Source organism: Branchiostoma belcheri, unplaced genomic scaffold (assembly GCF_001625305.1).
Source record: "Branchiostoma belcheri isolate BF01 breed outbred unplaced genomic scaffold, Haploidv18h27 scaffold49, whole genome shotgun sequence".
NCBI classification, from domain to species: Eukaryota; Metazoa; Chordata; class Leptocardii; order Amphioxiformes; family Branchiostomatidae; genus Branchiostoma; species Branchiostoma belcheri.
Window position 1 is genome coordinate 1137334 of NW_017804120.1, and position 15427 is coordinate 1152760.

A 15427-nucleotide genomic window follows, 5' to 3' on the forward strand; every position below is an offset into this window, starting at 1 on the left:
TCTTATGGAAAGTTTTGATTTATGATGAAAAATATTATAACATACATTGTAAATCCTGTTGTCCCAATCTGTTGCGATGAAAACATTACAAAAATGTGTACAAAATGCTGCTATAGAAACTGACTGTCAGATTACCTGGATCAATACGTAACGTCAAAGGTGTATATATAACACGACCGTAAATCTATGTTACATGTTTCATTCCACAATTTCCAGATCAAAGAATAGGGTTTGACTCCCAAACAAGTCAAAATATTGACAGAAACTGTGGTATCCTTGATTCTATCTTTAAAAATACAGGATGTATATGTATATGCATATACATGTAGGGGATACATAACATAAATAAATAAATAAGTAATAAAATACGATAAACGAGAAAGTGAGTGGGAGTGGGATATATGATACAAAATGTAATTATAATGGTTTTCCATCCCTCTATAATATGCTTCTACAACCAAGTCCTAATATCAGTAGTAATAATACATGCTCTAAAAAATAGGAGGAAACTGTGCATTTGCTTTTCATTTTCTTTTTTTAGTTATTTTATAACATATAGTACTGCATGCAGCTTTTTTGGGCATGGATATACAACAAAGATCATTGTCCCATTTAATTCTATTATAATTCTAATGGGTGTGGCCTTTACAACTCTAACCTAAGCAATTGCAAAGTCAGACTATTGGTAGCAATAATTTTAGCACAGTCTGTTTCAGAAAGACAAACGTATCCTTTTTCTTTATGTCTGACATACCAGAAAAGACTAGTGCTTTTTTGGGTCAGTTATTCTTCCCTTTCAGTGAGTCGAGCCTGGCTTGCGCATCAATGTTTCTGACTATAGGGAGAATAGTCGCTGTTCCAGTAATCCAAACTTTCCATACCTAGAAGTGGTTACTTGCCTTACACTGAGCAATTCATTTTAAAAAGTAGCCTCTACTGCTATACAATATAGGGCAACCTACATGTATAGCCCTGTACCCCCTAGACTAACTCTTAGACATACTATTCAGTCTAGTATTTATAAATTTGACCAATTTTTATTACTTTGTCTGCCAAAATGGGAAGCCTAGTAGAAGCAAGAATATGTATAAACCTTCTTGGTAGAAGCTATAAAAATGTGTATCATACCTTTTTGCTGCTGTCTGGAGTACGAGAAAATGTTGCACAGCCAACCGCTCTGTTTACTAAGTTATGTGGACAGATGGGGCGAGAAGAAGCCCTGTGGAACCCTGTTAAGTTCTTGTTTAAGAGCCTGAGAACCATAATTTTCTACGGAGTTGCAAATGTTCCATTCAAAGCGGACAAGCGGGGGTCAGCGCAAACAAAACGGCGGACACAGCGGGGGGAGTTACGGTCGCTGCCTGCTCATTGGATCGTTACAGAGGCAGCACGGATGAAAAAAACGTTCGTTTGACCCTGTGTAAGGGGGCCTTCGGTACAGATGGCAAGCCTTTTCATTCCAAGCGTTGGTTTTCCTACTTTGTTATAATGAAAAGAAAGAGGAAGAAATGGAGAAAATGAGAAATGGGGCCATGAAACGTGGAAACTGTCTACCGGCTTTATTGACGATGCATAAAAATTGGGATTTGATACCAAGTAGGAAATCTGAGGTCAGTCGTGAAAACGGTTCTGACAAAACTAGATCAATTTTCTCTTTGTGTAGCAGAAAATGAAAGAAAAGTTAACGACTGAACTCCTCCACTCTTATATCTGTTTATACTGTGAGAAGAATATTGAATAGAATAATAATTAGTTCTCTGAAGACAGAATTCAAGACAGTTACAATGTTCGTTGATGTAAAACCAAAATTCAGGATCCTAGAACAAAGCAATGGTTGAAATACTACCAAATGCTATAAGTGTACATTAGTTCTACTCGATACATAAAAAGTATGTTGATTTCCTAAGAGATCAAAATACATTATAAAATTCCAACAGGTGGTTGAAAGTTTTCTGCCGCCACAAAATGTGTTTCTCTCTCTCTCTCTCTCTTTCTCTCTCTGTCTCCCTGTCTTCGAATTTATGGCCTGTGTTAAAAACTAGCGTGGTGGTGAAATGATGTAAGAATGGTACACACAATCATACGTGTTGTAATCGTTCACTAAATCTTAGTATTAAAACATAATTCGGTCCATTTGCTGAGCACAAACACTGCCCATAACCCTGCACTAAGGCAGTCTAACAACAGGGCTCGAAATTCATTTTTGGGAATAGGTGCACTGGTGCACCCAACCTAAAAAATTAGGTGCACAAAATTTTTTGGGGGGTGCACCATATAAAACAAAACCTAATTGCAGGTCTTACTGCTCCTCTTCTAAGCTTGAATCTAAAATGAAAGATAACTTTCAAAATCTCAAACAAGTACTTCAACAAAGATTTTATAATTTTTTTGTTACTTAGAGACCAGTGCACCCACAGAAAAAAATTAGGTGCAAAACTCCAATTTTGGGTGCACCTAGTATTTTGAGCCCTGAAAAACCCTACTTCTGAAGCTCAGATTCGGAGCTTAAACAACTCCGCTCTCCAAACACTCTCATTCAGGCCTACCAGCTGCACAACGCTCCATTCACGGTGGGCGGCCTGTTCCACTCGTGTAACCAGATTATCCACGGTAAAAAAAGCCGCACGGTGGGACGGCCGGGGTGATGGACAGGTCTGCTGATGTCCAGTGGCGGACCAGAAAAAATCGTGATAGACCCATGACCAAACTGACCACCACTATGGCCAACCTTGGACAATACTGCAAACTCACATAGAATGAGAAAAAAAAGTAGAAAAAGTTTCATGAATTTGCCCTTTTCTTTTCCTATAAAATTGCTTAAATTTTATAGGCCAAAAATATAGGTCATATCATCTAGTCTTAAAAGATGTAAGCCTTACAGATGTGCTAAAAAATCAAAATCGAGCATCACCAAATAATCGAAATACCTATAATATATTACATCCATACATTCAGTATTTAATAAGATTTTTTTCAGGACAGTAAGAAAGCAATAAATTATTTTGTTCAGATGAAATTAGTTTAGAAACATGGCGCGACATGACTTAACATATTTCACAAAACAAATGTTCACATGGAGCAAGCCCGACAAGAAAGACCATAATAACAGGTTTGGAAAAGCCGAGTGAAAGGCGCTAATATTCCTAAATGACTGGTTTTGAGGTTACTTTGTTGCGGAAAATGTTTTCTCGGCATGGGGGAGGGGGGCGTCACGTTTGTACCCTGTAATTTAAAAAATGGACTCAACGTTTTCCAAGACTTCATAATTGGCCTGCTAGTGAATAGGTTTACTTCAACTTGCATCTCTTCAAATCAGGCTTTTAGCTAGGATTTTTTTGTTGGGTGTCCATATTTTTATTGTACGCTGTCGCAGCAAAGACGCACAGTGTGTGACCTTTTTAGGGGGGCTTTTTTGACATTCATAATGCCCTCAAACACAACTTCCTGCAATTTGAGGAATTTGAGTTTTTTTCCTTCAGTAAACCATCTTTTTTGTATTTATAGTAAGGCTGAAGGGAGGCATGTGTGGGGTTGGGAGTGGAAAAAATAGGGCATCTTTAGGGTGTCCTACCAAAAAGTAGGGCGTCCAATTTCTTACTATTTTCAGTAAAGGGCGTCCAAAAGACACCCTAGACACCCCCTAGCTAAAAGCCTGCTTCAAATGGTCTAAATACTCAAAACAAAGAAGCTTACAAAAGACAGACAGTCTTTAATATACTTTTTTTTGCAAATCATACAGTCTCACAAGCAAGGAAAATGTTGGGAATTGTAGGTTCTGTGGTCTATTTAACAGTAAGGAACCAGCTGCTGTTATAATATATTGTATGTCATCAATGACAATGAAATAATGACCATGCCCCACCCCAAATGAAAACCCCAAACATCAAGTAGGCTTGTTATACACATGTATGATGTAAGATATTTGGCGTTTTAGCTTAAAAACACATTTTCCTTGTGAGTGGCTTCAAAAAAGATTCAAATAATTTAAGTACCTCACAAAAGCCTGTAAATCATTGGAAAAACAATTTTTGCACTTTTTTCAACGAATACAAAGATTGCAAGGATTTTAACAGTTTAAAGCTTATGACTTGTTCTGTTTTAGTACGTTGTGCCAGATAAAGTTCTGTATTCAAGGATTGAGGCATCATCGGTTAATACTCGTTATTTCAGCACGAGCGTGCACAATGATGAAATTGGATTAATGGTGTTAACATGGTTAATTCTCCTTGTGCAGTGGATTTGTAACGGTGCGCTGAGTTAACAGGATTGGGTCTGTGTCAGCTGCCTGAACTCCCAACTACTGAAAAACAACCTCAACTGTACAACTATGTAGGAGGAAACCTGATTGGTCAAAGGGTGTGAGTGAATTATCAAAAGAAGCCCTCTGATTGGTCAAAAAGCATGTCAGTGAAATAATTATCACTTGATCACAGTCTGGGTGATTACAGCCTGAACTCCCAACTACAGAAAAACAACCTCAACTGTACAACTATGGAGTTAAAAATGAAACTCTAAAATTTGTTCTACTGGTCTGTTATGAGAAGGGAACCTGATTGGTCAAAGAATGTTTTTTTCAAAATAAGCCATCCAATTGGTATAAGTATGAGTGAATTATCACTTGATCACAGTCTGGGTGATTATAGGTGTTTACCATGATGATATTCACACTGTTTTTCTTAGCATTTATTTCTGTTAAGCAAGTACATTGTATTACCAGTAGTACAAGTGCATGCAAGTTTCATAAGTGCATGCAGTTATATACTGTATGATCATAGTCAAAACAAAAAAGAAAGTGCAAAAGGCAAAGGTTTATTTCAACAGTAAGTTTTCAACAGTTAGTAAAATATAACCACAGACATAAACTACACTGCTACTTACATACAAAATATTACCAACTTTCTACGCCAAGTTATACCTTTTTTCAGCCATATACCATAAGGTGTGGAAGCACAGGATTTAGTTTAATCGTTACCTACCTCCATGTAAGCCTTCATAGCGGGAAATCGAAGGCAGTGACATTTTTCTACCCTTTCTGAGGGAAGTACCAATCAATTAGACGTATTACAGTGCATTAGGTCTTGGTTCTATCAACCCTTGGAGCCCATTAGTAGCTTAAATGACAGGTAAGGTTTCCAACCACCTGTGGCTCACAATCCAAGGCAATATCAATTCAATTCAGGGTTCCTACATCAAATGCATTCTAGCTTGCACGGGCCTTAATTTTTTTTCGTCATCTTACCTTTTTTGACACAATGTAACATCATGTAAAATAATAGTAATACTCCCCCTGGAAGATTTCAAATCTTAACCCTCTGAACTCTTTCCTGCATTTTGAGGGGCAAATTTTGCTGGAATGGAACACTAAGTTTAGTTAATGACATCTCTTTCCATCTCTTTACATCCCAATTTTTGTCCGTTAACTTAAAGATGACAGATGGGGGAAAATTTGTGTCGATCATGAGCAGCAAAATTCTATCAAATGACGTCAAGACAAATGCTAATACACTAATAAAATGTAAGAGGTATATAGCACAAATTTCAAGCCTTCACGAAATTGGGGCAAAATTTAAACCTCCTCTAATAAAAAGATACCTATTATGATATTTTGGTAAAAAAAAATGGCAAATAGACTCAATGTTGAAAAGAAGATAGATTTTTAAAATTCTAAAGCTACTCTAAATTCTAACAAACCTGCTTCAAATCATCCATGATAAAATATTTTTCATTCGTACTTAAAATTTCAGACATTTGTTTATACATTTCACATAAGGCCACACCAATTTAATTTGTTGGTTCTCGGATTCGCCTCTTCGTTTTTTTCTGATTTGCAAAAAAAAACAAAATTTGATTCTGGTCCTGAATCAACTGAAAAATGCTCATGTTTTGCCCCCAACAGTTGAGGAAAGTCCTTTTCTTCCTAGTTGTTACAGTTTTCCCATCTCTCATTGCAGTGGTTTGATTAAAAGTTCAAAATTCAATGTTTAAATTTTAACACAGCCTTTTGTGTTGACTTCATGGCTCATTCCATAGCATTTAAGCCTATAGTAGGATGCCTAGACCTGTTTTTATTTTTATTTTTTTCGCCCTGTTGCTTCATATTTTTTCTGAAAAAATCCGAGAACCAACAAATTAAATTGGTGTGGCCTAAGTAAGGATGCAGAAGATGATGCACACATAATTTGTTTAGAAAGGCCTTACCTGAAGAAAGGTTAAATCCAGCAGGAGGTAAGAAAATGTCATGTTATTTAAATGCTTTAATGTGATCTTTTCATAACGCTGCAGAAAGTGGTGGGGGACCTTTCAGAGAATTCGCTAATGCCAAAAGTATCAAGTAAACATATCTTCGATGTATCCAAGCACTGTGGCTAAAAAACTGTTTGGGAATAACAAATGCGATGAAGGATAGAGGCCTGGAGGCATTGAGAAAAACAAAAGAAAATACGTACAAAATATACTGTAAATTCATTTATTTTTGCAGGAATTTAATTTTGCAAAAGTTGACCAAAAAATACAGAACTGAGTAAAAAAGAAAAAACACACTGTCAGATATAAAAATGTCTTCCATTTGTTCCCCCGAAATTTTAAATTTGTATTTCAAGCTTGATTTGGTGATTAACAGAGTTAACTCAATTAGCACGGATCACAATGATTGGATAATGGATAACACCATTGCCAATGAGAACTGTTCTCTCAGTGTCAGATATAGAAACGTGAGACAGGTACAGGTAACACACCTGTTGGAGAAACACCTGTGGATTTAAGCTAAAGGATCAAAGGATCTCTACAGATCAGAAATATTTTCTCTGCTGACAACAGAAACATCCCAAAAATTTGTGGGGAGCTTCCTAAAAAAAGCTTGTTGTTTTAAAAGATTTTGCAGCAAATTCAAGATACTACTGGCAATACATATAAATACATAAACAAACAAATAGATCATTGGGTACAGCAAGGAGGTTCCCAGCCTGACAGTGAAAAAATTTAGCCTCCTTTGCAGACTTCTTAGGGGGCCCGCATGCCCTTTTCCGTAGAGCGTAATTCGGCCGTTTCAATTCTACGTAGAGTGAAAACGGACTGCTCTAATTCAACGTAGAGTGTAATTGGTGCATTTTGCATAGAGCGTATTCGCCGTTTTAATTCTAAGTAATGCGTTGTAGCCACTTGGAATTTATCGTAAGGCGTAATTGAGAGGTTTCCGAATTCAGCGTAGAGCGTTGTCGGGACCCCCCCTTGCAGACCCTCATCCAAGGTGTGACCAACCCTTGAAGCACACTTGGTGTTACCAAAAAGAATTCCGTCCCAACAGGTAAGCAGATAAAGAAGTCAGATAAGAAGAGAGAGACCACAGGTCTTCACACTGCCTGGTGGGTACAACACGCCTGGGGAGCAGGCAACGACCCTTGTCACAAGTCAACCCTTCCTGAGTCGAACCTAATCCTTCACAGCATCCACACATGACTCAGGTCTTACAGTTTGCAGTGTAGTGTTTTTTCTTCCTTTAACTTGGTCCATTGGGACCTGTATGCAGGGCTCAAAATTGAATATATTGGGAATAGGTACACTGGTGCATCCAACCTAAAAAATTGGGTGCACAGAAAATTTTTACGGTGTACCATATGAAATAATTTCATACATGTACAACAAAGACTCAGTCGTGTGACTTTATTTTTCTGACATTTAGATGTCAATAATATAACGTATACGGTACAGTATTTCTAGTATACATTAGATATCTTTACTAAGTAGTACGTAAACCTAGGAAAATATTTGGGTATGCTGGTGCACCCACAGAAAAAAATTGGGTGGACAGCTACAATTTTGGGTGCACTAAGGTGCACATGCATGCAGTATTTTAAGCCCTGTGTATGTGTAGCAGTTTCACTACCTTACAAATTATAGAAACAGTAAAGTAAAGAGTTCTAATAAAATCACTTGCATTTCTGACACTTACACAAACATTTCTATTTCTGAATTATAGTTATACCTTGTTTTGTCTTAAAATTTATTTCAGTACATCACCTGACATTTCTAAAAATCCTGAAGAAAGAAAGAATTTCATGATGCCAGTTTACCAAAAGGAGTAAAGTATAATTGTTTGTGGCTTGTCTGTATAATTGTTTTTAGCATGTCTGTACAATGTATGTCTGTGTTTGTGTGTGTGTTTTTTTCTATGCAAGACCAGTGTTACCCAAAGCAGAACTTCTATATACATCCTTGTTGTCACACGTCACAAAGTTTCTGCAATTGACGGAAAAACCTGTGCTGGCTAGAGCCTAGTAGTCTCTACCAGACTAACTACGCTGGCTATATATGTATGACAGGCTGAATAAAAGTTCTAAACAGGAACTATGCGGCTCCAGATGTCTTACTGAGGGACGACTGCGTGTGCGAGATGTCGGTTAGCTGATCGAGGAATGAGTCCCCTCAAATTCACATATGCTGGCTATATACTATATATAGGAGAATATTTGCCAGGGGAGTTTGGCCACTTTGGGGTTTGACTGGCCGCTTCGGAGGGAAAGAAAGAAACTAGCTTCCCCTGGCCAATTTTAACTCTCCTTTTTGCCAAATTCTACGATCCATATTCCCGTAGAAAGGCCTGGTGGAGGCTAAGAGCCAAGCTGCTTTTTGGTCGATTGGAAAAAAGAGGTGTTGAAAAAGGTGTCTTCACTTCAACAATGGCAGGCTCCACTACACCTAAAGGACCTGGCCCCCCATCAAGACAAAACAGTACATGCCATTGGTCAACTCCGCTTTCATCCCTAAAGTGGACACTCTCTACTGTGCAAATACTGGGGATAGCATTGCCATGTTGTAGGTATAACACAGACATGGGGAAAAAGAGCCTTGAAACAGAGAGTCAAACTTCATTTTTAGGGAAGCACTCCAAAGCTATATATATATAGTATAGCATAGACATAGATAGAGGTTAAAGTTTAGCCTTCTCATACTCTCTAGCCAAGGGTTTACGGAGTGGATTCAGACTTCTTTTTAGCTTTATCAGAAGTTTTGTTGGGCTTTCTTTTTTGTCAACTTTTTTTTTGTCGAGTTTTGGCACTCTGGTGTACTTGGGGACAAAATGCTATAAAAGTCCAAAAATATGCCTTAAAACACAATTAAAAAGTAAAAAAAAACAGAACCACAAATGCTATGAAAAAGTCCAAAACCAGGCCTAAAAAATGCTAAAAAAAAGTCCTAAAACAGGCCTAAAATTTGGTCGAAGGATATCCTTTCTACCCAGCATAGAAAAGGTTCAAGACAGGTGTGTTATCTTAACCTAAATACAACACCTTGGGACAAATACATGGACTCTTCACTGTACAAGCCCCTTTCTCAAGGGTTTCCCTTGCATTCCCCCCACCCCCTTCTGTCAGCGAAGGTTTCAAGTCTCTCTACCCCTCCTGTGATCTTCAGTAACACTAAAGCTGACACTAAACACTCAACCGACGCACACATAACAGATAAATACTGGAAGAGCATGGGTCATCTTTCGAGATGGAAGGATGCCTACAGTCAAATCAGGTCTTTTAACTTTTAATTGAATTAGTGGATAATCAAATTATGTTCTGACACCATATATTCCAACACGTTTTGACTAATCTTCCTTTTAAAATAGGGCTAGGGTTGTTCATAGGTTAGTTGCCAGAGTATAGGCTACACCCATACGACAGTATGGGTGTAGCCTAGCCTCTTTCAGGCCCCCTAGGTTGCTGGAAAAATGGCCAATTTCTGCTAGTTTTCCCAGCAACCTGTGAAGCCTGGTAGAGGCTAGGTGTAGCCCTAAAATCATGCTTTTTTTTTCTCAGCAACATTTTTTTTCTAAAAGTTGACTGACACTTAAAACTGACTAAATGCAAAATTACAAGGTGTGAACAAGATATTACTGATATTTATCTTGTAAAAACTGGATTTTTGATGTTAGAAATTGATATTTACAATATTGCACCTTGTTTGTAGAATGGCTTTACAGAGAAGATGTACAAAGACAGTGTTTGTCAGTGGGTACTGTTGCTAAAGCTTCAGAAATGTTTTAAACCAAACACTATAGTCAGATTTCTTTCCCTTCCATGGGAATCCTTGGAATGGGGAATTCCTTTTAGAAACATTCCCGTCATTATTATATTATCAAAGCTGTGAAAAAAACATTTCAAGTAGTGGCAGAATTCAATTTTTTTCTCTCTTTTACACGAAATAAAGAACAAATTTAAAACCAGTGGCCAACATATTCTTTGTAAAAATATATCATAATATTAAAAGTTACAACAATAATGGCCAAAATTAGCATGATTTCACTACAATACAGGTTACACAACATATAATCAGGTAAATTCTACAAGCATGATATACCTTATATATGGTAGTACACTGTATAATACTTGCGTAAGTTGTAAAAGAATATTTGTCCAAGGCCGGTAGTTTGAATAGGAGTGAAAGTCACACCACATAAACTGACATTTATACAGGCTTTCTTCCATTCTGGAAGTATACAGTAACAAACTTTGTAAAGAAATGTGACCTATGGACACTTAGAGACATGGATGCATCACAAAGCAACACTGACAGCACCCATGTCAGAAATGCATTTGTGGGAAACTCCAACCACAATAGTGGTTTCAGCCCTGTGCCTCTGATATGGCTTCCTAACACAGAACACACAGACCGTGACAACAACAATATCCACCATGTAAAATGGAAACAAACTCTTCAACATTCTTCCAATGACTTCAAAACGCAACATTACAGATCCACGTATGTAATACCTTCTATATACCAATTACCAATACCATATGCAACAGTTAAATGAGTTAACAGCACTGTCTTGTACTTAAAACATACATTTTGTATTGACTGTGTTCTTCTTTCCCATGCCACAGTATCCTATGCCAATACGTTACCCCCACTAAACATCTTTGCTAGGAAATTAAGATAAGCTTCCCCAAACAACACACCTGTCGTACATAAACCAGTGACACCTACCTTGCTCTACCTGCACAGGTGTTAAATCCAAGGCGTCTTGGCGTGAAACGTCTTTAAACGTTGAAGAAACGGCGTGTGTGAGCAAGGACTCCCTGAAAGAACGTGCCGGCAAAGCAAGCCGCTCAGCTGGTTTTCACACTCTACGATCACAGGGCTCCCACCAGGCCACCTTTGGGGACACAAAAGATGACTCGTTAATATTCATGAGCTGGCACCCCTCAGCCAATTGTCTATCAGTGAGGCTTGAACTCATGAATATGCATTAGGGGGAAGGTGAGTGCCTTGGGGGCAAATTGTGCATGAAATTTATGTTAATGAAGGTAATTGGATAAGGTATTGAAAGGAAAGCACACCTCCATGGGAAGCCTTTTTCATAAATATGTGAAGATTTTGGATACCAAAAATAGTTCATTATTGATGATGTGTAGAGATATTTGGGATTCTCTCAATTAAATGGCTGTTCAAACCACACATCTTTGACTAAATTCTCAGACAACTAAGGCCAATTCACCACCCTTTCTCATTTTTGAAGAAAAAAGTTAAAGTATTTGTAAAAGACAAGTTTCAAAACTGGACCTCAACTTTAAACTTAAATTTGAAATCTTACAAGTACACAAGAACTGCAGTAAAATGGTCGTATCTGAATCATTTTCATGCCATTAGCAAACAGTTGTTTTCAAAGTGATAGTACACTGTCAACAAGTGTGTTCTTCCTTCAGAGATGTCCTCTTTTGTTGTCCCAACCATGCCACCTGTATGAACATCTTTCAGGACCCCCTAGGTGCACACCCCTATGGAGTGATGACCAGACCTGAGGGAAGGGATGATGCCTGTTGTCACACAGCTTTTGTGAGGGAAGTTCCACTATTGTCCTGGATGGTTCCACATCTGTGAGGTCCAGTCAAGAGTGACAGGGACCCAGGGACTGTCCATTATTGTATAGATTAGGCTGAATGGGGACTCTACAAAACTTACTAAAATAAACACTAAAAAATCCACATCCAAGATGATGCATGACCACTGTATCATTTTTATTCTCAAAAGTCCTTCTGAAAAACATTTTCAGATAAGTCTTGGAAGTTTCAGCCACCTTGTCGCAGGAAATAATGAACGCTCCCTTACATTCAGCCAGCTGACAATACACAGTTATTGTCTGCTCTTTATATCATAATGGTAGAGGGTACCCTGACACCCCCCTGTCAGGTAGTATTGTCTGTACCCTCTAACATCTGCTGAGGTACCCATAGGAGGACACACAAACTGGGTGGTAGACCAGGGGTGGAAATAATTGTATTATCTGTTCAACTTCAAAAGATGGGGGTACAGTGTAAGGTTCATACTCTCCAAGCAGAGGTTTGGGTTATTTTTTGTATGTTTTTAGACTTTTTTAATGACAATTTTTGCAATGGAATTTTTCTTTCACCCGACCCAAAATTCCAGTGCAAAAAAGAAACCCCGATAAAAAGTCTAAAATAACCCAAAAACCAAACCTCTGCTTGGAGAGTATAAGGTTTAGTCAAACTGTTCAAAAAGACCACTCAAGAGAAAAAAAAGTGGTCTATTTGGACAGGTGGTCACCAAAGGAAGAATTCTAATCTAACTCAAAGATTGTTTCAATGGGAAAAATTATTTTAGGGACCATTGAAAGTGAAGAAGTTTCCTTAAAGTTTAAAATGTAAAAAAAAATTACTGAGTGGCGTCCATTGGCACGGCATGATACATTTAAAAGTTAATCTTATTTTGCGACTTAGCTTTCTCCCTGCTGCCTAACCAATAGAGAATTGGTAGACAAAATGCTACTTCGGTATACCAAAGGTTAAAAAGGAATATATCTTTGAAAAACTGACAAAACTGCAAACAAAAAAATTCCAGATCCTGAGCAGAATTTATGAGGTGGGTCTGACTTCATTAAAGCTTCCCAGGGCACAGAAATGTGACCTGAACATTCTCATGCAAACGAAAGGCCACCCGCCATTTTGTTGTCCTTCAAATGCCCTTTCCATAGAACTGGACCTTCCTTTCAACCTGGGACCACCAAAGAACAAACATAGAGCACAAATAAAACGTCACACAAAAACCCTCATTTACTTCTTCCAACAAAAAGAAATTAATGAATTCAATAGCAAATCATCAAAGTGTCCAAATAGGGAAGGCGGACAAAACTTCAAAGACGAAAGGGATGAATTTTAAACACGCTGAGCAAATATCAGGAAAGACCAGAGGAAATAGGTCACTCAAGGGTCATTTGTCAAAGTCTAGTGGTCATTGATTTAATTTCACTTTCATCACCCATGGTATATAGATGCTTACACAGCAAATATCCTGGATCCTTCCTTCTCAGTCTATCTGGTACAGGAACTGGTTTTAGCTTGATTAAACTAGCCTCTACCACTTCTGAGGCGGTTTGAAAGAGAAGAAATTGGCCAAATACTTGAAATAGACATAGTATTACCAAGCTAACAGAGATTGATGCTATGTAAAGCAGACAGACACCAGGAAAATAATATTCCAAGCTCTGAAAATCTTTTCTCTCAATTGATTGATGTTTCTGCCATCACAAGCAAAAATTGCCAATACTTTTGTGGCTTCAGATGAAAACAAAATAACTACGTATTTTTCCTCGAGACAATCTTTCACTCCTGACTCATAAAAGATGACAAAAGCTTGATTTTTGCTTTAATCAATGTTTCCATATAAAAGAGAACACAAAAATAACTTCTAGTAAACCTCGGGGAGCAAAAACGTTATGATGATCAATATTTTTGCCACAACAATATTGAAAGAATTGCCTCAGAAGTCAAAATGGTTGTAGACGTTATGCCTTGAATCAATGGTACATACAAGGTCTTCATTTTTCTTTCCATGACAGTCTAATAATTTTTTCTGTACATGTAAAACAAAAAAGAAAGCACAGCAATTTTTATAGGACTCTCCTAGCCAATGGAGACCAAGAAACAGTTACACTGATTAGTGCTCTTTAACCAATCAAAATTCAAAGTGCTAATGATATATATATACCTTAGAAGTCTAATCTAACTTGAACATCATTCTACAACTACAGTCTACAGACAATTTATGTTAATATTGAGTTGAATTCTGTACATTTCTGTTGTTATAATTTTGAATTTTATGTGGACTCCAGGAAGAATAGTGGTCAGTTGAACACTAATGGAGATCTAATAAAAAACAAACAAACAAACAAACAAACAAACATATGGATTCTTTCTCTGTGACTCACAACTTTGTTCGGAAATTCCAAAATCTTGAAGGACACATTAATTAGATTATCATGATTATCGTATCACTTTAATTAAATTAAACGATTACAGAGAACAGTCAGACACTCACAAGAATTTCAATCAAGGTAACTTAAAAGCCACAAGTGTTACAGGGATAACTTCTACGGTTTAAAAGCCCGGGCACCGTAATCCTTTTAGTGTCTGGTGGAACACTTTCAGGCAGTCGCCGCATCTTAAGAAGGATTAAGATATCTTAAGCCCAAAAGCCGCAAAACTTCTGACGGTCACCTTAAGGTCATAAGGAGGAGACAGATGGCTTAAGTTGAAGTGTTGAAGTCTTGGAGAAAGTCTGTTTTCTCTAAGGACAGAGAAAATGTCAACACTTGGTCCTGTACATGTCAGCATGTGTCTGAGTGATTGATATGGGAACATTCCACAGACGATTGATTATGCAGTCTTGTCTCTACTACAAGTACAAGGCCAAGGGAAGGAATGTCTGGTTTGTAAAACTTAAGTTTCTGTTCCTACAGAAATATGTTGAGTTATTACCTTGCATTGATAATATGGTAGTAAAAAGAAAACAAGAAAGTTTTGGCGACCCTTTTTTCTTTCCTTCTGTGTTTCAACTTTCTTTTCTATTGTTCAGATCTTCCTTCTTTCTACCTTTTATCTTTTTTACCTTTCCTCCACTTACATTTTTCTCTATTTTCTGTCTTTTGGCCTTTTTCTTTTGAGTTTTTCTTCTTCCTTTCTCCTAGCCTGGTTACCAACCCCATTTTAGCTGCAAAAGTCTCTTTTTGTATTTGATGAGAGAATTGGTAGCTAATGTCGGTTTGGAAACTAGGCTAACTTTAATACTTCTTTTTCTTAAAGTTCTTTTTTTCTTTTCTTGAAATTCTGCAGTTCTTTCAAGAATTTCATTTCCTATGTCTGAAATGTATATCTGAAAGCTGAATCCCTAAATACAACATATCAACTTAGAACACACTTCAAACAATTTTGACTGCATGGCAAAAATCTTTCAAACAACTGGCATATTTCTCTTTGCCCGTTGGAATCTCTAACAACAAACAGTCTGATAAAACAAGTCCTCCAGTCAAAACACCATCAGCACTTTGGCTTTCAAAGTCAGTGTCTTTATCAAACACTGATACTGAAGGGTGGAGAAGGAAGTTAGGATCAGGGACAAGTACGCTGAGGCCACACCAATTTTA

General features: G+C 37.5%; 1 protein-coding gene across 1 annotated transcript in view; it reads right to left on the reverse strand.

Moving 5' to 3' along the window:
• LOC109479493 (protein REDUCED WALL ACETYLATION 2-like) overlaps window positions 1-11139 on the reverse strand; it is an 88658-nt gene extending 77519 nt beyond the window's left edge. Inside the window, exon 1 of the mRNA XM_019781459.1 lies at window positions 10975-11139. The gene's annotated coding sequence lies outside the window, so the exon portion shown is untranslated. The remainder of the gene's footprint in view (window positions 1-10974) is intronic.
• Between the last annotated feature and the right edge of the window lie 4288 nt (window positions 11140-15427).